Source organism: Gossypium hirsutum, chromosome D13 (assembly GCF_007990345.1).
Source record: "Gossypium hirsutum isolate 1008001.06 chromosome D13, Gossypium_hirsutum_v2.1, whole genome shotgun sequence".
NCBI classification, from domain to species: domain Eukaryota; kingdom Viridiplantae; phylum Streptophyta; class Magnoliopsida; order Malvales; family Malvaceae; genus Gossypium; species Gossypium hirsutum.
Window position 1 is genome coordinate 50677621 of NC_053449.1, and position 23013 is coordinate 50700633.

Here is a 23013-nt window from a genome sequence, read left to right on the forward strand (position 1 = left end):
TTAGCAGTGTAGAAATCAATCATAGTTGGGTAGTTAAGTAAATGAGATGATGCAGAGGAGTGGTTTTGTATTAGTTTCTTTATGCTTTTTAAGTTTGGATTTTAAATACTTTTTGTACATAAAAAAGATAAAATTATTCATGTTTAGTGATAAAAGATTCTAGTAACACTACAGAAAAATAGGTTTTTAACGGCGTTTTTTTGGTCCTATAAGCGCTGCTAAAACAATTTGTGGTGTTTTGATATGCGCCGCAAAAAAATGCCACTAAAGATGACGTCACTAAATTTTGCGATGTTTATGTGGAAAAACGCCACTAAAGAACATGATTTTTAGCGCACTTTTCCTATAAACACTGCTAAAGATCATATTCTTTAGCACGTTTGTAGCAAAAGCACCACTAAAGATCATGTTTTTTAGTGGCGTTTGTAGGAAAAGCGCTGCTAAATACCATGACTTTTAGCAGCATTTGTGAGAGAAAACACCAATACCTTTAGCAGAATTTACGAGCACATTTTATTTCATATAGAACCCAAATTTTCAACATATTTTCCTGTAACATCAAATCCAACCAAAAACTTCAAATATAAATGATAATATCACGAAACATAGACAATGCCATTTTATTTCATATGATCTAAATTAATAAATGAAATAACAAATTATATTAAAAAGTTATATATTCTCACAATAAGAAAACAAAAGTCTAAGATGGCGGATTCTATGATTGATTCTGTTGAAACATCTTCATCATATTTTGAAACTGTAGCTGCAGTTCGTCATATTTTCTTATTACCTCTACTCCCCTTGTTGTAGCTGGAGTTCATCATACTTTCTTTGAGCCTCTACTTCTCTCAATGCTGCCTTCGCTTTAAGTTGAGCAATTTGCTCAACTGTCCTCACTTGCATCTGAGTCATCTGGTCTCTAAACCTCTGAACTTCAGCTTGAGCTTGATTCGTCGAAGGCATGCATTGCTGCGGGCTGGATCCAAAATAATTGGTTGGGTTAACAAAAGATCCTTGAATTCGAACCCGACCATATCTTTCAGGACCAAAAACTTCAGTAATAATTCGGTTATCAATGTCGTCCAGATTAACAGAACTATCACTTGAAGCGATCGATTCATACTCCGCCCTTTTATCCTTTAGTTTCTCCTAATAAATCAATGAAATAGTTAGAAACGAAATATATAATCAAACAAATGCAACATAACTTGGCATTATTTGCATTACAAACGACAAATTAAACCATTATAATTAAACATGATAAATATTTAAAATAATTCAAATTTTATTAAGTAAATATACCATAATTTCTACAGGTTCAGTAGTCATAGGAGATCCATCTTTCTTTCTATGTATAATGTCAAAAAGTTCAAGGGGTTCAACTTTTTGACCAGACGACAGTTCCTACAATATAGTAGGAAAAATATTATTTAGTAGAAAGTAATTAATATGTGACACAATTAATAAATTCAAAATAACTATTCATCAGCTACACAAGTAAAACTTTTTGACCCAGCTGTGTGCGTAAATTTTTATTTTTGCCTACTTCTAGTTCCAACTCGCTCACGATCCTATATTATGAAATTATTATTACGTATATAGTAAATACTATAAACTGAAATAATTATAAGAGTTTGGAAGTACGTAACACCTCTCCTTTCTTTAAATTTCATAATCTAACTACATCTTCCCATTAGTACCTCAGCATTCCCAGCGAGACATTTTGCAATCTTTCTTCAAGGCTTATATTTTTCTTAGAATATTCCTTCTTTAAATTAATTTTATGGTCTCTCTATTTCTTTCCTAATACTTTCTTCACATAATTATTCGAGACCTCTAAAGAAAATCTCTGCTGCAAATAACACAAGTTTATAAAGTAAATATAAATGAAAAGTAAACTAAAGTATTATAACTTACATTCACGTTATTACCTTAATATTATCGAGAGCTTGATTTTTGTTACTATCAGGCATATGATGCCATGACTCGTAGTTGATTGGCAACAGATTGGGATTTTGTGCTATGATGCCCAAGTATCCTGCTAAAAGTCGAGCTTCTGATCTAGTAGGCTGACCATGATTGTTTCTAGATACTTTGACACGCTCCACAGAAATTAGATCATATAAATCATTTAATAGCGTACGTCCTCGAGTTTTATGCCTCCCACCACTTTCAGCTAAAAAATGGTATATTATAATATAAGAATTTTAAACAAAAATCAATAATAAAAGTCAACATGCATGAAAATTAAAGTTTGTTGTTCACTGTATTTGGAACATTCGAAGACCTAATAGTAGTTTGTTGTTCACTATTTGTTTGTTTTGAATTTGGAAGATTTTGAATAATACTTAGATCTCGCAATCTTCTTCTAGGTATATTATCTGCAATACACATAAAATAGTTGAAATATTAGTAACTAATTACAACAATAATAGTACATATAAAATAGTTGAAATATTTAACAAGATCAAGATTTAAATTATAATATTACATATAATTAAAAAATCGTAAAATCTTACTACATCATAATTCGTGAATATCTTCATCCACATATTGGCGAACCCATTGAAATTGTGTACTAGTACTAGGGATGGTTTCATTTAAGTTTTGTTTTGGAAAAGACAGTTTCTGATATTTCGTTGATGTCATCTCTACTCCCATTGCCCATGTCAAACAAGTCTCTAGGGGTGTTACGGAGTACAACATAGCAACCCTCATCAATTGGATCTTTCGAGTAAAAAAATTGTTTGACTTGAGAAGAAAATGCATACGACTAAACGGTATGTAAGGATGAGGATTAATTGGGCAGGTGACCCTGTTAGTCCATTCTTTGCAAGCGTCGAAGCATAATCTTTTTGCTTTTTAAATAGGATTTTCCCCACTTAATGATAAGCATTTTCTACCAATGGGGAATTTTTTCTCATATTAAACTCCAAGATTGGATTTGCGCCAATGGAAACCATAAATTTCATACACAATAGAAGGTTATAGTAGATCTATCATTTTTAGAAAGTGAACAGACGAACCCTATTCTATTCACTGGTACGGATCATTGATACTAAAAAAGTTGTTTTTTTTTTGTCTATAAATTGTTGTCCAGTTTGAATTACTCGAGAGAAGTTCACCATTGTAAAACCAAATTGATCTTTTTTAATTCCGCGAGCAATATTAGCATAAGCCCAATCACATTGAAATAAGACAACTTTTCGTTTGCCATAGTAATCCAACTCAATAATGTTCATAAGAAGCCCATAATATTCCACATTTCCCTCAACAAGATTACTATCCCTAGCACTAGTATAACTTGTAATTGAAGAATTAACAACTATTACACAATTACGAGTCCTCCTCAATCTTTTGCGAGATTTTGTATAAAACCCAAATCCATTAATGAGGAAGGCAGCATATCTTTTTACTACTCTGTTCGGACCTTGGGAAAGCCATTTAACTTCTTCAATGACGTCCTTTCTACTCCAAACCTATTGAATTGAAAGTAAATTGATTACTTATAATGTTATACGAAAACATTATTATTTGTCATTGAAAGCTTCAGTTGCATACTGTCTGCCCTAACCATTCATGAAAAGATTCTATGAATAACTTATGAAAAGATTCATGAAAAGATTCTATGAATAACTTATGAACAAGATCTCAAGACTTGTTTGTACTCACTATATTAAAAAGTGGATTACTTGGTTAGAAGATAAAGAAATTAAAAAGATAAATATTTATCAAATTCTAAAACTTACTTGTGTAATGGTTCAATTGAATCGTGGTGAAAAAGAACATATCATGTGCTTGTACCCAAGATATATCATCTAAGTATGCAATTTCAACTTTATCGATTGGTTGTCCCTAACTTTGAAATAGATAAGTTTCAGCTAAGTTATGATTAGTGAGCCCAACATTTCTACTTGGTCTATTCAGTCTTATTTCAACATCTTCTAAATATCTAGAGCAGAAAGTCATAAACTCATTTGCTAAGTAACCTTCAGCAATTGATCCTTCTGGATAACGCCTATTATGACAATAAGACTTCAATTTGCATGGGAACCTAAACATGATATACAACATTACCAAAAGTAGTAATTAAAGGTATATTTATGAACGAATGAAAACTTTGCAAATAACTTATAGGATACATCCACTGATAGAAAATTGGTCCACCAAGTTTTGCTTCATGAGGGAGATGGATTCGCAAGTGCGCCATAATAATAAAGAATGAAGGTGGAAAGATCTTCTCCAAGTTGCCTAAAGTCAAAGCGGCTCGATCTTTTACTTTCTCAAGTTCTTCAAAAATTAACACTTTGCAACAAATAGCTTTCAATATATTGGATAGTTCAATTATACAAGACGTCACCTTTTTTGACATACAGCACCGTAAAGCAACTGGCAGTAAATCTTGCATCAAGATGTGATAATCATGTGACTTTACGAAATATAGTCTTCGATCTTTAAGACTTGCACATCGAGATATATTTGATGCAGAACACTTCTTTTTATTTCTTCAACATTGCAAAAATAGAATGCAGCAACCGAGATTTTCCATTCGGAAGTAATTGGGGATGAAGGTCACGTCGAATTCCCACGTCAACTAGATCAAGTCAAATCTAAAGATTGTCTTCCAATTTTCTATCGACATTTAGAATTGTCCCGATGATGTTCTCGCAAGCATTCTTTTCAATATGCATGACATCAAGATTGTGTCGCAAAATGTGATGCTTTTAATAAGGTAACTAAAAAAAAAACTTCTTTTTTTTCCACAAGTCACGTCGAATTCCCATGTCAACTAGATCAAGTCAACTCTGAAGATTGTCTTTCAATTTTCTATTGACATTTAGAATTGTCCCGATGATGTTCTTGCAAACATTCTTTTCAATATGCATGACATCAAGATTGTGTCGCAAAATGTGATGCTCCTAATAAGGTAACTAAAAAAGATACTTCTTTTTTTCCACAAGTCCGCCTCATTAGGATCATCCTCTTCATCAGATTCAATATCATTCTGCCGGTCAACATCGCCAACATACACCTCCCTAGGTCTTCTCTTTGTTTGCGTGTTGGGTGGTTGATTTATCTTCCCATAACTGAAATTGATATCTTTTAACATGAACAAGATTTCAGATCCAATGGTCTACTTAAGAGCTTCTCTAAACTCTTCAGTACCATCAAATAGAGTCATCTGAAATCTAAATCTATGATTTCCATCTAACCACTGATGATGCCCCATATAAAAGAACTTCTCATATATAACCACTTCGAACATGTTTGCGTCGCACAACAAGGACAAGCAAAACGTCCTTTGGTACTCTAACCAGATAAATCGATATAAGCTGGGAAATCATTAATAGTCCACAACAAAGTTGCACGTAAATAAAAGTCCTCATTTCTCAAGACATCATATGTTTCAACACCCGCCCATAATTATTTCAACTCTTCAATAAGTGGCTACATATAAATGTCAGTATCATTCCCGATACCTTTCTTTCTAGGGATAATCATAGATAAGATAAAAGAAAATTGCTTCATGCAAATCCACAGAGGCAAATTGTAAGGAATAAGCACTACAGGCCAAGTACTGTATGAAGTACTCATGATTTTAAAAGGATTAAATCCATCAGATGTTAGCCCAATCCTCACATTCAAGGATCACATGCAAAGTTTAGAAATTTACGGTCAAATGATTTTCAAGCTAAAGAATTCACAGGATGCCTTAATAAGCCATTATCGGTTCGTTGATCATGATGCCACCTCACAGAATCGACTGTCTTTAACGACATGAAAAGCCTTTGAAGCCTTGGTATTAGTGGAAAATATTGCAAAATCTTTACTGGCTTCTTTCTTGGCTGTGCCTCACCTTCATCCTCATTCACATCTTCTGTATTCCTATTCATCCAATGAGATTTACCGCAAACATGACAAGATTGTTGGTTTTTTTATCACCCCAATACAACATGCAGTCATTTGGGCAACTATGAATTTTACCGTACCCAAGGCCTAAATCATTTATTAGTTTCTTCATATCTCTACATGAATGAGGGATTTTTACAAACGGAAACATATCTCTCAAAAACTCTAACAGTAGTGAAAAAGAGTTTCCGGTCCACCCTCTTAAACATTTTAAGCGAAAAAGACGAATGCAGAATGACAGTTTTGAAAATTTCGATCCCTCATAAATTTCTTCATTCATTTCATTAAGTAACTTGTAGAACTTTGCCGCTTCTCCAGTTGGCTATTCATCAAGTGCACTTCTTCCCGTTTCGGTAAAAGCATTTCCACCAATATCACAATCATCGGATGCAATAATTTCAGGTGTGTAATAGGTCCAATTTACCCGGCCCGTTAGTGAAATAAACCAAAAAAAAAAAGAAAACCAAAATTTTAAATAGGCCACAGTCCAAATTACAGTGGGCTTAAGCGGCCCGAGCACAAAATACCCAAAATGATACCTAAACTACATTTAGCCTAATTATCGTGGCCCAACACAGCCCAACACAACCAGAAACCCTAGCAGCAATAGTGAGCCTCTAGCGCCGCAACCACCAGGGTTCTCCGTACACTCCAGCTGGCCTCCGTACCTGCAACAAACAGAGGCAGACAAAACAACAACTAAGAATAGCAAGAAATGACAGCAAAAATAATGCGAGATTTTTTCTGTAATTGTTTTTTATTTTATTCTGTTTTTTTCGGCCATATAAAGCCATTTTTCCAGAATTCGTAAAGGGACACACAATATCAATACACAAAAAAGAATCAAAAAGTATAGACTGAGTTTTGAAGGTGTTTTTTGTCTTTTTCTCTCTGCATTTTTTTTCTTTTCTGTTTTTTCTTTATTATTAATCTTGTGTAATAGAAAAGAAAGAGGAAAAGGGACTTACCTAGTGGTCCGTGGACTCCTCGTAGGCTCAAATCACCGTTTGTGGCGGAGCTATGGTGGAGTAGTGGGCCAGCGGCGGCAAGGGGATGGGTTTCAAAACCCTAGCAGAGGAGCAGCAAATTTTTTTAAAATGTATAAGCTGCAAATTTTTTTTTTACAAATTTTAGTTTCAATAATGATATAATACGGTGCTGTTTTGAGCTAGGGTCCCTAGCGCCCAAACGATGCCGTTTAGTGGCCATACCCGATGGCCCGATCCAGCCGCAGCTAGATCCGCGCGTTTTGGTATGGGGAGGGATAATTGTACGCTCAGTCCTTCTTACTTTACGCTGTGTTCCAATTCGATCCTTTAAGTTTCTTTAATGTAGTATATCTTTAAAAAGATTGGTTAATAATTCGTTTAATTTTGGAATGTTGTATGATGTGAGACGATTGCTATTACGCGTATTGTGTTACTTGTTCATATTATTTAATTATTTGTATTCATTAGTGTATATTTTGGTCCATGAATTATCATTTCGCATTACATTATCATTCCGTCATTTTTAAAAAAAAGGGATTACATTTTATTCGAGCATTAAAATCGTTTTATTCGTAAATAATGCAAATACTCAACATTTGGAATCTTCGAGAAGATTGAGCCCTAACGTATTGGGTTCCAATTTTCTTCGTCAATTCTAAATAATCGAGAATATTCTTTAATCAAAACGCATGAATAAGAAACTCAATCTCGAGAATTCGATACGTTGGGTCCTAACGCATTGGACCTGACATGTCGTTTTCTCGAGATGAGGATTTTTTCTAAATAAAAATAAAGGCACTATTCGATATTTAGGAATTTTGTGAAATCGAACCCTAACTTACTTGGTTTTGATTTTCTCATTTGACCCAAATAATCAGATATCCTTTTCAAAATGCATAGGTTTTAAAAGTCAAAAGATAAACTTAATTTTGAGGATTTAAAATATTGCACTCTAACTTAATGAGTGTGATAATTTATTTCTTTGAAATAAGCGAGTCTCATCATCTAATTCATTTTATTCAAATTTTCTTTTCAAAGGATCATATTTTAAAGTCTTTTCAAATTCTCGACACTAAGACATTAAACAATCAATTCGGTACCAATTCTGGGTGTTACGAGGGTGCTAACCCTTCCTCGTGTGTAACCTACTCCCGAACCTACTTTCTCAAAATTCGTAGACCTAAAATCATTTTCAAGGTGATCCGGTCACACCTCATTAAAAGATCGGTGGTAGAAATATGACTTTTCCTCAATCCTCTTTTATCACAATTCAAGGATATAGGATCTTAATCTTTCTGGTCCCCTTACACCATTTCCTGGGTGTCGTACCAAAGACTCATGCGCAAATAGAGGCTCTCTTCTCTGAGGTAACCTCTTCCTATTGCTTGGTGATCATTGCTTGCTTGTTTATGGCATCTTGTCAATCAATGCATTTGACAACAAAATCCAAAGAGACAATCTAAATTTAGACTCTTCCTTCTCAAATTTTCAACATTTAAATTTGGTGTGTTCTGAACAATAGTCCTGTTTCAGGTTCCTGTATTATTTAGAAACTTTTCAGAGTAATATGCAAAACTTCCTTTGTGAAATTTTTATTAGTCCATTGATTATTATTCCAATGTAACATGCTTGCAAAAAGGGTCATGATAATGGATAAGAATAAAGTTGGTTCTAAGCATAGCTCACAATGAATAAATTATCAAAAACAGTAAAGAAGGATAATAAAGAAATTGATTGGGAATGTATATCTTGGAAAAGAAAAAGTATTCCAAGAATAAAAAATTCAATATCAATAATATGAGAATTGGGTACCCTAGATATCGCAACTTGAACTTCTCTGTACAAACTTTCTGAAGACCATTTTGAGTTTGACATGTGTTTAGGAGATCTACAATGCTTTGTCGATGCCCCAAGATGTCGCTTACCCTTTCCTGTTGATTTCGGTATAACAAGATTACCACATGCCCCAATCTGAATAAGATTCGAATCACTCTGATCACTTCATGCCCCCATTCCAATCAATATTTGAGCCGCCCTTTTCGGGTTTTCAACTCAAATCCCCTTTGGCCTAAGGTGCCCTTTGCGGGTTTTCCCCTTAGCCTCTCCATTTTTACTTTCATTTTTCATTTTTCATTTTTCATTTTCATTTTTTCATTTTTCACTTTTTTTTGAGGAATCAAGACACCCTTTGCAGGTTTTCACCTTGGTCCCTTCTCCTTCTTATAGTGAAGTAATACTAGACTGAATCTGAGTTTGCAGGATTTGGCGAGTTTTTACCATCTATCCTACTCAAGATCAGAGCTCCTCTGGAAAAGGCCTTTGGTGTCCATTTTCCTCTAAAATCCGTTTGTGTAAGAAGGATCTTTCTCAACATTAGGTTTCCCTTATAGAATTCTCTGAGGTGAACTTTTTGGTTGTAGGCTCGCGTCATTCGCCTTTGATACATTTGACTGTGCTGCATAGCTTTTAGCCTTTTCCTTCTGATCAGATTGGATTTATTCTGCCTCATCCAACTCTTACCTCAACTAACACCTGGAGAGAAAAGATTTCTACTCTAATGGGTAGAGCTACCTCCATCCCTCAAACCAAAGAGAATGATGTTACTCTGGTAGGAGTCTTGATAGATGTTCAACCAACAAGGAGGGCAAATGATAATTTCTCATGCAAGTCCTTGTAAGTCTCAGTCATTTTTGCAATTCATTGTCTTACAATACAGTGACAAACCGTGGTGTCTAATTTTGAATTGATTACAGCTCTCAGCTATCGCATTATCATTTAAGTTCAATGCATTTTCCAATACCATCGGCATATGATGACATTGACGCATGCAGTAGCCTCTATCCATTTGATGAAGTAATTAATGATCTCAATAGTGAAGTAATGCCCATTAGAAGTCTTCGATAATGGTGATGTCCATGCCGCATTTTGCTCAAAATTTGAGTCGTCATTTTCAGGTTTTCAACTCAAAACCTCATTTGGTCACAACGCCCTTTGCGGGTTTTTGCTTTGGCCTCTCCTTTTCTTTTTCCTTTTTCCTTTTTTCTTCTCTCTTTTTCATTTTCATTTTGACTTTGATTTTGATTTTGATTTTTCTTCTTTTTTTGTTTTTGATCTTGATTTTGCTTTTTTTTTTGCTTGAATCTGAACCCATAGGATTAGGCAAGTCCTTGTTATCCCTTTTGACTAGAATCAATGTTTTTATAGATAAAGTCCTCCACCTAAGATCTTTCATTTTCATCTTGTATGCAAAAAACCTTCTTTAGTAACAAATTTCTTTCATAGAGCCTTTTGGGGCGCAACTACAACAGAAAACTTCGGATCTTCCTCTTTAATTAATGTAAAATCTAACAACATCTTGAAGGGATGGAAACTCGACTTCAAATGGGCAAAGCTATGCTGAGTCAACGAGAGAGGCATTGCCGCGGTAAAGAATTGCATCGTTCATATTGCAAATTTCTAACATCGCGCTGTTGTGCAGATTTTTATTATCAGCGGTTAACCCGGGCATATCCTGGTATGACCATACAAAGACATCTTTAAACTCTAGAGATGACTCAACAAGGTCTTGCTTCATCCTCGCGGTCAAGTCAATTCTAATCTTTACCAAGCTCACAATTTCTAATGATTCCTTGTGAGGTAGGATCTGTCTATCTTCTTGTTTTACCCTCCTCACCAAGTTCGGAGATAAGCTACGATCTATGTCATTTCCAAAGTGATGAGATCCCTCTAAACACATGCCTCACTCAAAAGGAGAATCTGGGTCCCTAGCAGAGTCATTCACGTAATTGATATCTAGGGACCCATAATAAGTACCAAAGAATATACAAAAGAATGTATAAATTCATGAATAATTATTTGTACCATATGATTATGAATGAATGAATAATTTAGAAGAAAATCCAAAAGAATGAAAGAATCTGGAATTGTTTGTAAAGAATGAAAATATTGGCTCAGTAATAATTGCAAAGATGTATTTCATTAAAATAACAACGTTCAGACATGAGTCTATTGCACAAAGGAATTTCTATCATTTCTAGGCTAAAAACAACAAAAATGTTCTGAAAATTACTCTAGATAAGCTCTAAAAACTACAGGGATTTCTTCCGCAGTCTAATTGCTTAGAACACTGCTAGGGTTATAAGGGCGGATATCTAACAAGGTCCCTTTTCATTTGTGTCTTCAAATATGTCATTGATGTGAACACTTCCCAACTCTGTACGTATGTTTTCCTCCTCTTTAATTTCCTCAGAAAGCTTCATCTCCTTGTCGTCCATCATGCCCAAGGTCTTGAATTTCACGCTCTCTTGGGTCTCGTACCCCTTCTCGTGATGGAACTTACAATGGTTCCTTGTCTTTCCATGGTTTCCTCCTAAATCAGAAATAACTAATCCCCTTCCTGCTCTCACGTCTACCCCATTATCATCATGATTGGGTAGTGGATTTTCTACGCTAGACGAGTCATCAAATTTGACAACACCCATGTTAATGAGTTTTTCAACCAGTTTCTTGAAGGCAATGCAATTCTCGATTGAATGCCCCATAATTCCCGTATGGTAGTCGCATTGTGCGTTCACGTCATACCATTTAGGGTACGGGGGCTGCACAGGTTTTAAGTAGAAGGGGGCCACCACATATGCATTAAATAGGCTTTGATATAGCTCTTTATATGACATCGGAATTGGTGTGAACTGGAGCTTCTCAGTACCTGGTTTCACTCCAGATTCTTCTCTCAATGAGCCTTGTTGATTAGCAACCACCTTCATTGGTTGGTTCATTGTAATTGACTTGTTGTATGTACTCACATGGTTTACTTCATTCTCTTTTTTCCTTGGGACTGACCTTCTATTCTCCTCATTATTCCCCTTCCTCCTTGGGGCCTTTGTAATACCTGGGTACTCCATCCTCGACTGCTTTGTTTTAGCTGGGTTATCAAGAGCAACAGGAAAATTGTTCCTCAAATTGGATCTTAAGCCTGTCAAACAATTCACTGGTGTCGATGTACCAGTCTGATAATGTTGGGATTTGATAGTAAAGAGTGCCCCGTGTGAACGCCCATCTGGCTGGATCTGTGCACTTATCGGAGTACAATATAGGGAATAGGCAAGATCCTTAGTATTAACCCCAAAGTGGACCACTGGGTCTTTTCTTTTTTCTAACTCTCCAGCTAACAGTCGGTTGAACTGGCTCATCATAGTGCTCTGTAATTCTAGCATCTGATCTCTCATTTCCTGTTGAAATTCGATCAATTGCTCATGCATCTGTATCTACATTCGTTCTAATTTTTCCAACATTTGTTCCATTTCTCTAGTATTTGCTTGGATACCGTAAGGGTGTTAGGTTGACTAGCTGAAATAAACTTACTCAATTGGACTCTTTTAATGGATTTTAATGCATGTAATGTCATGTAATGCAAATGCATGAAATGAATGCCTAAAGAGACATTGATTCTGATTCAATTACATTTAGAAAACTTCACTAGAAGGAAAATTCCTTTACATAAAGCAGAGGCATGTACAGTTTTTCCCTTATATTCCAAGAGACAACATCGATCTTTTTCTTCATCTGCATGCTTGAAATAATCTCACCGATAGATGTCACTGCTAGCTCCTTTTCTTGATCTTGGTCGCGATCCATCATCTGCCCATCTTCATAAGGCTCGTCGGCTTCTTTAAAGGAGCTGGAACGTTGAAGGCTCTTAAACAATCGCCTTGAATCCTTAAGCCACAAAGCAAGGTCACGAACTCTTCCATCGCTCTTCTTGTATTTCTCAGAATATATTCAGGCAGCCGTACTATTTTCCACTTTATCAAGGAATTCGTATTCCATGACAAGTTTTCTAATTTAGTAATCAAACTTGAATCAATATCTCTTTCCTAAGATGCAAATGCAATGCAATCAAAACAAAACAAGAGGGGTTAGTACAAAATAGAACCAAACGAGGAAAACAAAAGTACCTAGTCGGGTAACCACTAGGGATTTGGAGGGGCTCTACCTAGGATGGGTTCCTAAGGTCTTCTACATGCAGTTCGGTTCTAAAGTTGAGGTACCCGAACCAGCAGATTCCTCAATCTTCACCCATTATAGGCTCATACAGATCGAGTTCGGTTCAGGGGAATACATTTCCCTATGGCTGCACGGAGATGAAGATCTCACGAAGACATAGGTACGGATGTATCCCGAAAGTGATCCACTATCCTGCACGGAGGTGAAAATCTCACGAAGGAGTATCTTCTCACTCCCACTTAAAAGGATAAGACTAAATAGTCTTTATGCAATATGATGCCAAAATATAGAGCTTAATTTACAGTGATCATGCAAACAAATGCAAAGAGAAGATCATACATTTTCAAATCAAATTTTAAATTTTCGACAATAAGAAAAAAACAATCAATTTTACGGCCTGACTCTCTTACTCTCCCTAGTGGAGTCGTCAAGCTGTCGAAACCATTTTTTATTTTAAAAAACGGGATCGACTTTTGAAAATAAAATGGAGAGTCGCCACCGATCTTTTATTGAGGTGTGATCGATTCACCATTAAAAATGATTTTGGTCTACGAAATTTGAGAAAACAAGTTCGGGAGTCGGTTACGCACGAGGAAGGGTTAGCACCCTTGTAACGCCCAAAATTGGTACCAAATTGATTGTTAAATGTCTTAGTGCCAAAACTTTGAAAAGATTTTAAAATACGATCTTTTGGTGATAAAACTTGAATGAACTAAATTGAACAATAGGACGCACTTATTTCGAAGAAATAAATTGTCACACTCAGTGAGTTGGGGTGCTACAATTCAATCTTTGAAATTAAATTTGTCCCCCCTTTTTTTTTAAAGGAAGTCATGTATTTTAAGAAGGTTATTTGATTATTTAAATCAATCGAGAAATCAGAATCCAGTAAGTTAGGGTTCAATTTCTCGAAATTCTTATACATCAAATATTGCCTCTATTTTAAAATCGAGATAACAAAATGTCGTATCCAGTAAGTTAGGATCCTATATTTTGAAATCTTAAAAACTTTATTTTAACAATTGTATGGTTTTAATAAAATGAATACTTGATTATCTAAATTCGTCGAGAAGAATTGAAGCCCAGTAAGTTAGGGCACAATTTTCTCGAGAATTATGAGTATCGAGTATTTTGACAATTTGCGGAATGAGATGATTTTAATATTTTTATTAAAACATGATTTTTTTTAAAAAAATTAATGTAATTAAACGGCAACGCGCCATGCAAGATTCAAATATAAAAGATACACCAATGAGTGATGAACAATAAATAAACATAAGCAAGTATAATAACAACAATTTCAATCATACATTATGCAAATATCAACATCAACATTCAAAAACTATTAATCTAAAAGAAAAATAAAGTGAAAATCATAAAAAAAAAAGTACGAGAAAAGAATTTTGGAATTATAAAAAATACGTGTACAAAATTATTCGTTCTAAAAAAGGAAGAAAAAAAACAAAACAAAATAAGTAAAATGAAATAGAAAATTTAAAAGAAAAAAAAAGCATTTATGTCATGAAAAAGAAATAAGTAAAAATTTTCATTTGAAATTAATAATATTATATCGTATACATATGTACAATAAAATACTTCATCATAAATTATGTATACGTATAGGAAAGGATCATGGAATGCTGTTGTGTGGACTTTTAAAGTCAATTGTATATACATATATGAAAAAAATGTTTAAAATAAAATATTTGTAAAATTTAAGTAATAATATACAAAAACATAAAATAATAACGTATAATAAAATAATAGAAACCATAATAAGATTAAGTTTATTGATATAAAAAAATGATAGTAACAAATAATAATAAACTAGTTAATTTAATAATAAAAGGACAAAACAATAGACAAATTTTGAATTAAAATAAATGTGCAATCAAACGAAAATGAGAACCGACTAATATCAAAGGGACTAATATAGCAATTTAACGCGCAAATCCCCTTTGGCATATGGATCAAAATCTTCGAAACGGTGCCGTTCAAACATGGACTCAATTGAAATTCGAATCAATAATAAGGTATAAATTAAAATAAGCAAAAAATTTGAATCAAAGTCATATAAAATGTAGAAGGGCCTGCTGCGCAAATAGACCGTACAACCAGAATGCGCGGATCCTCCCCGGGTTGGGTCACACGCGCGGGTTATATGACCAATACGACGCCGTTTTAAGGCCACTGAAGCAGGCCTTAAACGGCGTCGTTTTTCAGACAATAAATACCCTACTTTAAAACCCTAAAATCAGCAGTTATCAGCCTTAAACAAATTAAAAAAAACTAAACGTTTGCCCCCTATTCCAAGGTCGCGCCGCTCAGAAAAGATTGCTCAGAGGCCTTTGAACCATCGTCCGACTCCGATTGCGACGAAGCAAACGAAGATCTGGCTAATCAGGTAAACTCCTCGCTCTCTAACCTTATTTTCTCTTTTATTTCAGTATTGTTAATGAACAAAAGAGCCAAGAAAAAGAACAAAGAAATGCAAAGAAAAAAAAATGAAATCACCTTCCCTTTCCTGCTATATGCTCTTTTCTTTTTTATTGATTTTTCAAAAGCAGATCCCTTTTACAGTGTTGTATTTGGCTTTATATAGCCGAAAATATAAAATATAAAATAAAAAGAAAGAAAATACAAAATCCTCTCTCTACTATTTTTGTTATTCGATTTTTTTTTGCTATCCTTTTCTTTCTCCTGTGTGGTTGTTTGTTTGTTTGCTGCGCAGGTAAGACGTACGGAGGCCAGCTGTGACATGGAGGGGACGTGTGGCGGATATGGAGGGTACGGAGGGGCATGTGAGAGCAGAGGCGCATGCGGGGAGCGGCTCAAAGGCGTGGTTCGTGCGAGGGCAGAGCCTGGTTGCGGCGCTAGGGGTTTGCTGCTAGGGTTTCCGCAATCTCTTTGTGTTGGGCTTGTAACACGATTGGACTAGGGATTGGGCCATTCGGGTTTAGTATTGGGTCAGATTATGTTTGGGCTTAATTGGGTTTGGGTTTAATTTTGGGCTAGCTGAAATTTGTAAATGGACTGCTATTTTATGGGACTCTTTTTTAATTTGGTTTATTTTATTGTGTGGGCCCGGGTCAAAATTGGGCATTACAATTATTACTTTTGTTATATTGGTATTACTATTACATTAGTTCACATATTTACTCTTTTTATATACGTAAATTACTTTATTATATACTGTTATTTTAATTCTTTTTCTTATCTAATATATTAGTATGTTAATCTAATATTATCTATATATTTTTAATAATTTTATTTTTATGATACATTTTTTAAAATTTTATGTATATATACTTTTGTGCTTTTAAAATCAATAATATATTTATATAATGCTATTTTATAGATATATAATTTGTATTAAGTTATTTTCGATTATGATACATATATATACCTAATATATCATTGATTTCACGTTTACGTTTTTTTTTTTTACTTCTTTCATATATAACTTATATCTTTTAAAATACTCCATTATATACTTCATTTATCTCAATCTTTTCATACGTACTATCATATATACTATTCTATGAAGTTTTTCAATCCCTATGCATTACTTATTTAAATTAACATATTTATATTATTATGTACCTTAATTTTCATAACATTTGCTTCAAAATTCATCTAAATATTATTATTTATGTAGTATATCTTTAAAAAGATTGGTTAATAATTCGTTTAATTTTGGAATGTTGTATGATGTGAGACGATTGCTATTACGCGTATTGTGTTACTTGTTCATATTATTTGATTATTTGTATTCATTAGTGTATATTTTGGTCCATGAATTATCATTTCGCGTTACATTATCATTCCGTCATTTTTTTAAAAAAGGGGATTACATTTTATTCGAGCATTAAAATCGTTTTATTCGTAAATAATGCAAATACTCAACATTTGGAATCTTCGAGAAGATTGAGCCCTAACGTATTGGGTTCCAATTTTCTTCGTCAATTCTAAATAATCGAGAATATTCTTTAATCAAAACGCATGAATAAGAAACTCATTCTCGGGAATTTGATACGTTGGGTCCTAACGCATTGGACCTGACATGTCGTTTTCTCGAGATGAGGATTTTTTCTAAATAAAAATAAAGGCACTATTCGATATTTAGGAATTTTGTGAAATCGAACCCTAACTTACTGGGTTTTGAATTTCTCATTTGACCCAAATAATCAGATATCCTTTTCAAAATGCATAGGTTTTAAAAGTCAAAATATAAACTTAATTTTGAGGATTTAAAATGTTGCACTCTAACTTACTGAGTGTGATAATTTATTTCTTTAAAATAAGCGAGTCTCATCATCTAATTCATTTTATTCAATTTTTCTTTTCAAAGGATCGTATTTTAAAATCTTTTCAAATTCTCGACACTAAGACATTAAACAATCAATTCGGTACCAATTCTGGGCGTCACGAGGGTGCTAACCCTTCCTCGTGCGTAACCGAATCCCGAACCTACTTTCTCAAAATTCGTAGACCTAAAATCGTTTTCAATGTGATCCGATCACACCTCATTAAAAGATCTGTGGCGACTCCATTTTTTTCATTTTAATAAGTCGACAACTAAATATTTGTTTTTTCAAAAAAGTGGTTTCGACAAGGTGGAAATGATTGCAAACCATGACTGTACATATCAAATGCATCTCGTAACATACCTTTCATATCATCTTCTTTAACAGACTGGTGGTAAGCATTATGAGGATATGTTGGATTAATCATTGAAAAGGTTCTACGAGGTGTACACTTTCCATGAAAAATCCATTTTTTATACCCCCGAATAAAGCCATCAACGATTAGATGTTCGTAGATAACTTCACGAAAATGCCAATTGATGTTGCCACACTTCTTACACAAACAAAGAATCATATTCTCTTGGCTTGCATTTTGAAATGCAAAATTTAGAAAAGTTTGTACTCCATTTCGATAGCCATTGCTTACCCTTGAAAAATTCATCCAACTCTTATCCATTTTGTAGTTTTTGAAGTCTAAAGTTGACAATAAATTACAGTCCCCAAATCAAAAAAATATATATTAGTGACAACATTTTACGTTTGGATACTCGAAATTTGCTATAAAAATTTTACCTTGAAGATTTAATGCATTGTATTTTAATGGGTGTAAACTAATTCAGGTAAGTTGTTTATTTATAAGAATAATTAAGAGTAGGGAAAAATAATAGTGTTGCCCTAATTTCTGTGATTTTTATATATTTTGATCCAAAGTTTTATGTAAGTTATGATATGATATATATTTTTTTATATTCTCTAAATGTTAGAAATTGTATTTTTTTTATATTCTTTAAATGTTTATGTAAGTTATGATTATCATTATTATGAAATATGATTATTTATTTAATTAATCAAAAATTAATTAATTATTCATAAAATTATTATGAAATATGATTATTTATTTAATTAATCAGAAATTAATTAATTATTCGTATAATTATTATGAAATATGACCCAGCTTTTTGGGTCAACCCATGTGACATTATCATCTCTACAAGTAACCCACACATTTAACTTGGTTTCATTATATAATAAGGCAATGGATTATCACTATCATTAGGAATGATTGAATTTGAGAAATACATAAAATATTTTTTGTCCTTTTGATAAAGTACAATTCCCTCAACTATCAATGCACTTCAGACATTATCAATTCACAAGTCATTCACTTATGTGTAAGTAGGAATTAGGGTTTCAAATCCACTATTGCCAACAAAAGGATAAAGATAACTGTAAATGTCAGATAAACCAGGGAACGCAGTTGTCAAGAATTGACATTTATCTACAGAAAAGAAATAACATCCGAACATTCTCCCAACTTTCATTGAACCAAAATTTAAAGTTTAGGTCCAATGCCACCTAGCATAATGTTTTCACAAATGAATATACATAAAGATATAATAACCTGGTTTACTTAGATCTCTCTTGACCGGTTTATCAAGGTGGTTGGGCTTCACAAAGCAAATTATTTAGCTTTTCTAAGTGTGCGTATCTTTTTTACCTTCTTGTTCTTCAGAAACCAATAATATCAAAACATTGACAAGACTGACAAAATCATTACACTTCAATAATCTTTCTTTGCTTCTTGAAATTAAAGTATGAAGAATACATGAATGGCTTCAATTTTTACGATTTCACAAAAACTCAATTCATCTGGAAAATCCGCATCAAGTCACAAACCTTAGTGCTCTTATTTAGCAAGAAGATATTAAGAATCTTAAATAGTTACTGTTGTTCTATGGTGCTACTTGCTACACGTATATATGTAGAGAAACCTATTTCACCGAATAGGTATTTATATTTGAGTAAAAGTGTTATATTAAACTTAAAGGTAACATAGTTGTTAGTATAAAATGGAAAGAAAATAAGTAGTGGTAAAGAAACTAACAATACAATATATATATATATACTGTAGCAAGAATTGTCTACCTATGGTTCAACTTCCTCACAAGTTCTCTCAATAGATAGTGCACCTAAAGATCAAAGCACATAGCATTCAACAGTCAGAATAAGAGTCATATAAGAATTTCACCTTTAGCAAACTTAGGAAAGAATCAATAGAATTTAACCAATTCGAAAGTTTAAAAATTTATTTACTACACAGAACTAAAATTAACCAATTCGAAAAGAGTAATAAATAAAATTGTTAAAATTAAAATATAAGAACTAAATTCACAACTTACACAGAACTAATAACAAAATTTTAACCTACAAATAATGATTTTATGCTCAATTCACAGCTCTAAAATATGAACAATCCTTAAATGAATACAACTGTAAAACAATTGGCTTTGGTTACAACATTTTAGTCTTCCACAGACAAGAATCTAACCCAACTACTCAAGAGGTTGGCAAAATTTCATCAAAGGATAAAAAAATAATAATAAGTCAAAAAACAAATAGCAAAGTGATTGTTACACGCATACCACAAGAGGGAAAATCAAATATTGGTAATGACCTATAAACGCTCTATGGCCTATTGAGACATTACCTATCGATAGAGTGGTGACTGGAACTTAAAGTTCACAAGAAAGTAAAGGCTGAAAGTTCCTGGGACTGGTCCAGGAATGAATTCCTAAATGTCTATCAAATGATCGAAAAGGCTACTTTCTGATGCAGTTATTGCAAAAACAGTATACAGGGTCAGACCATCATCAGTAAGGGAAAGAATTAAATTCGTGGGAAAAAAAAAGATCAAAGCTATTAACAAGATTATCCTAGAAGAACTAACACCTATAAACATAAATTTATTTGTCCGTCTATACACATTGGCAACTAATTCCTATCCAGCCTATAAACAACTAACACCTTGCATACTGAACATGCTTCAGTAAGACTTAACTCACAAGAAGTGGTTTGAATAGAAAAGAGTTTGAAAATGTTAAAGGTTAAAGGTTAACTAACATTGAGTTCTGGAATTGCAGCTTTAAAACAACTCCACGGCACATGAATATCCAAATATACATTATATCAACAATATCTATGAGATATTGCATCAGTCCACATGAGATCACTTGGACATTTTAGCAAAACCCGCTAATTAGAACATGATAAAAAAAAAAGAATATAGCTGAAGATGTATTAACATAAACACACACTATGTGAATGCACTATAAGTCTCAAATTTATCTTCATTGACCCATGCACAAAAAGAAAATGGACCAAAAATTGCAAAAGATAAAAGCACAAAATACAGAAGAATAAAAATATTGTATGATAGAAGCCAAGCTTTTACTACTTACCAATGAGCATAAACAATATTTCCATAAATGATTGCATTCAGAGGTGTATGTCTCTCTTTCGCCTCTTCAAACCAATAATCTGCAGCTTTTCCAAAATGACACAGGATATCAGTTCAAGATGAAGCAAATTTACCCATTTTGGCCATTGACCATTTCATAGCCCCATAATGGCCATAAAATTCACCAAACAAACTTTAACTAGTCTACCACAGTTTTCCAAACAAAATGTTTTAAAAAAAAAAAAAGCAAAAGCAAGATGCTCAAGAAATATAGTACTTTAACGAAATAAGTCCATTCAAACACATGAGAACATTGAACTTGTTAAAATTTTGCATCCTCTAGGTCCCTTAGTGATGAGCATCCAATTTAAAACCATTTGGTAATAAGTAGAGGACTTTAACTTGAATATAAAGAGTACAAAAAAATCAAAAGACTTAATAGATGTGCGATGACACCTTTTAACACTTATCAAATAAGAAATAACCTCCAAAGAAATTATCAGTTTTGCATTTTCATTTTACACCAAAAGACTTTTGAATCATGAGAGCACGCCTAATGATATTCAATGTTGTCAAATATATTATACATGCGTCAGAGGAAATTAAGTGATATCTTAGAGGCTATAGATGAGTCACGACTGGTCATAGTAAAAGACATGCATAGGCACTACATTATCCTTTGGCTGCCCCCTACCCCCATCATAAAACTGGAAACTTTTTGTTAGATTTCTATCAACCTCCAAACAATAATACTAAATGCATAAAAGTTGATGTAGCCGGAGAAATCGTTAATGTGAACATTCTTTCTATTGGAACCCACCCATTGTTTGAAAAGTCAAAAAGGGTGGGCACCGAAAGTAGAAAGTAAAATTGGTTGGCAAGTTGGGTTAAAAGTTGGCATGGGATAATTGCAATTTTGGTCCCTAATTGTATAGGGACATTGCAAGTTGATCCTTGAACCTCAACTATAAATAGGCCTAACCATTTCTTACTTTCTTCATCCCACACTTGCCATTCTCTACTTAAGGCAATTGTTCTCTCTCCCTATTTGTAAACTTTCACTTGTATTTTTGGAGTGAAATATATTTGGTAGTGCCCGAGGACGTAGGCAAAATTTGCTGAACCTCGTTAAAATTCTAGTGTTCTTTATTTTTGTTCTGCATATTTTGCAAGTGTCATTGTAGTGATTTATTGTGCTATTAAATTACGATAGAGGGATATTCTGGCTAGGAAAGATCTGGTATGTAAGCGATCCTCGTGATCCACCTCTCTTTCCTGGGAATTGAACTTAGTGTGATTTTTCAGTACAATAATTTTACTCTTTCACACGCTTCCGCGCAACAATTGGTACCAGAGCCAGGTTCGTACTTGGGGAATACGACCGTTTACGGTACTATTCACGTATACGGCACTATTCACGTATACGGTACTATTCACGTATACGGCACTATTCACGTATACGGTACTGTTCACGTATACAGTAGTTGGGATTGAGGAGAAAAATGGCAGCAGCATCGTCATTAGCAAGGACTACTGTGACAAATGCAAAATTTGAAGTAGAGAAATTTGACGGTACCAATAATTTTGGTATGTGGCAGTGTGAGATCCTGGATGTCTTATGTCAGCAAGAGCTGGATATAGCCCTTGAAGAAAAACCTGACAAGATGGATGACAAGGAGTGGGCCAAGATTAATAGACAGGCGTGTGGTACAATCCGCCTATGTTTGGCCAAAGAGCAGAAGTACTCCGTCATGAGGGAGACATCAGCGAAGAAGCTGTGGGATACATTGGAAGAAAAGTTTCTAACGAAAAGTCTTGAAAATAGGCTTTATATGAAAAAGAAACTTTTTCGGTTCACGTATGCACCCGGTATGTCGATGAATGACCATGTGAACTCATTCAATAAAATTTTAGCAGACTTGCTAAATTTGGATGAGAAATTTGAAGATGAAGACAAGGCATTATTGTTGTTGAATTCCCTTCCTGATGAATATGATCATCTTACCACCACATTGCTTCATGGGAAAGATTCAATCACATTTGATGCAGTCTGTAGTGCGTTGTATAGATCTGAGACTCGAAAGAAAGATAAAAGAGATCACAGAGATACAACTGCAGAAGTCTTAACAGTAAGAGGTCGTTCACACAGCAGCAAACCTGGTAGAAGGGGTAAGTCCAAAGGGAGACCCGCCAAAGATGAATGTGCCTTTTGTCGTGAGAAAGGGCATTGGAAAAAGAATTGTCCTAAGTTACAAAAGGGCAAGTCTATTTCTAATGCATGTGTAGCGGAACATGATGAGGAGTCAGACTTTAGCTTGGTTGGCATGGCAATGGCATGTCAAAC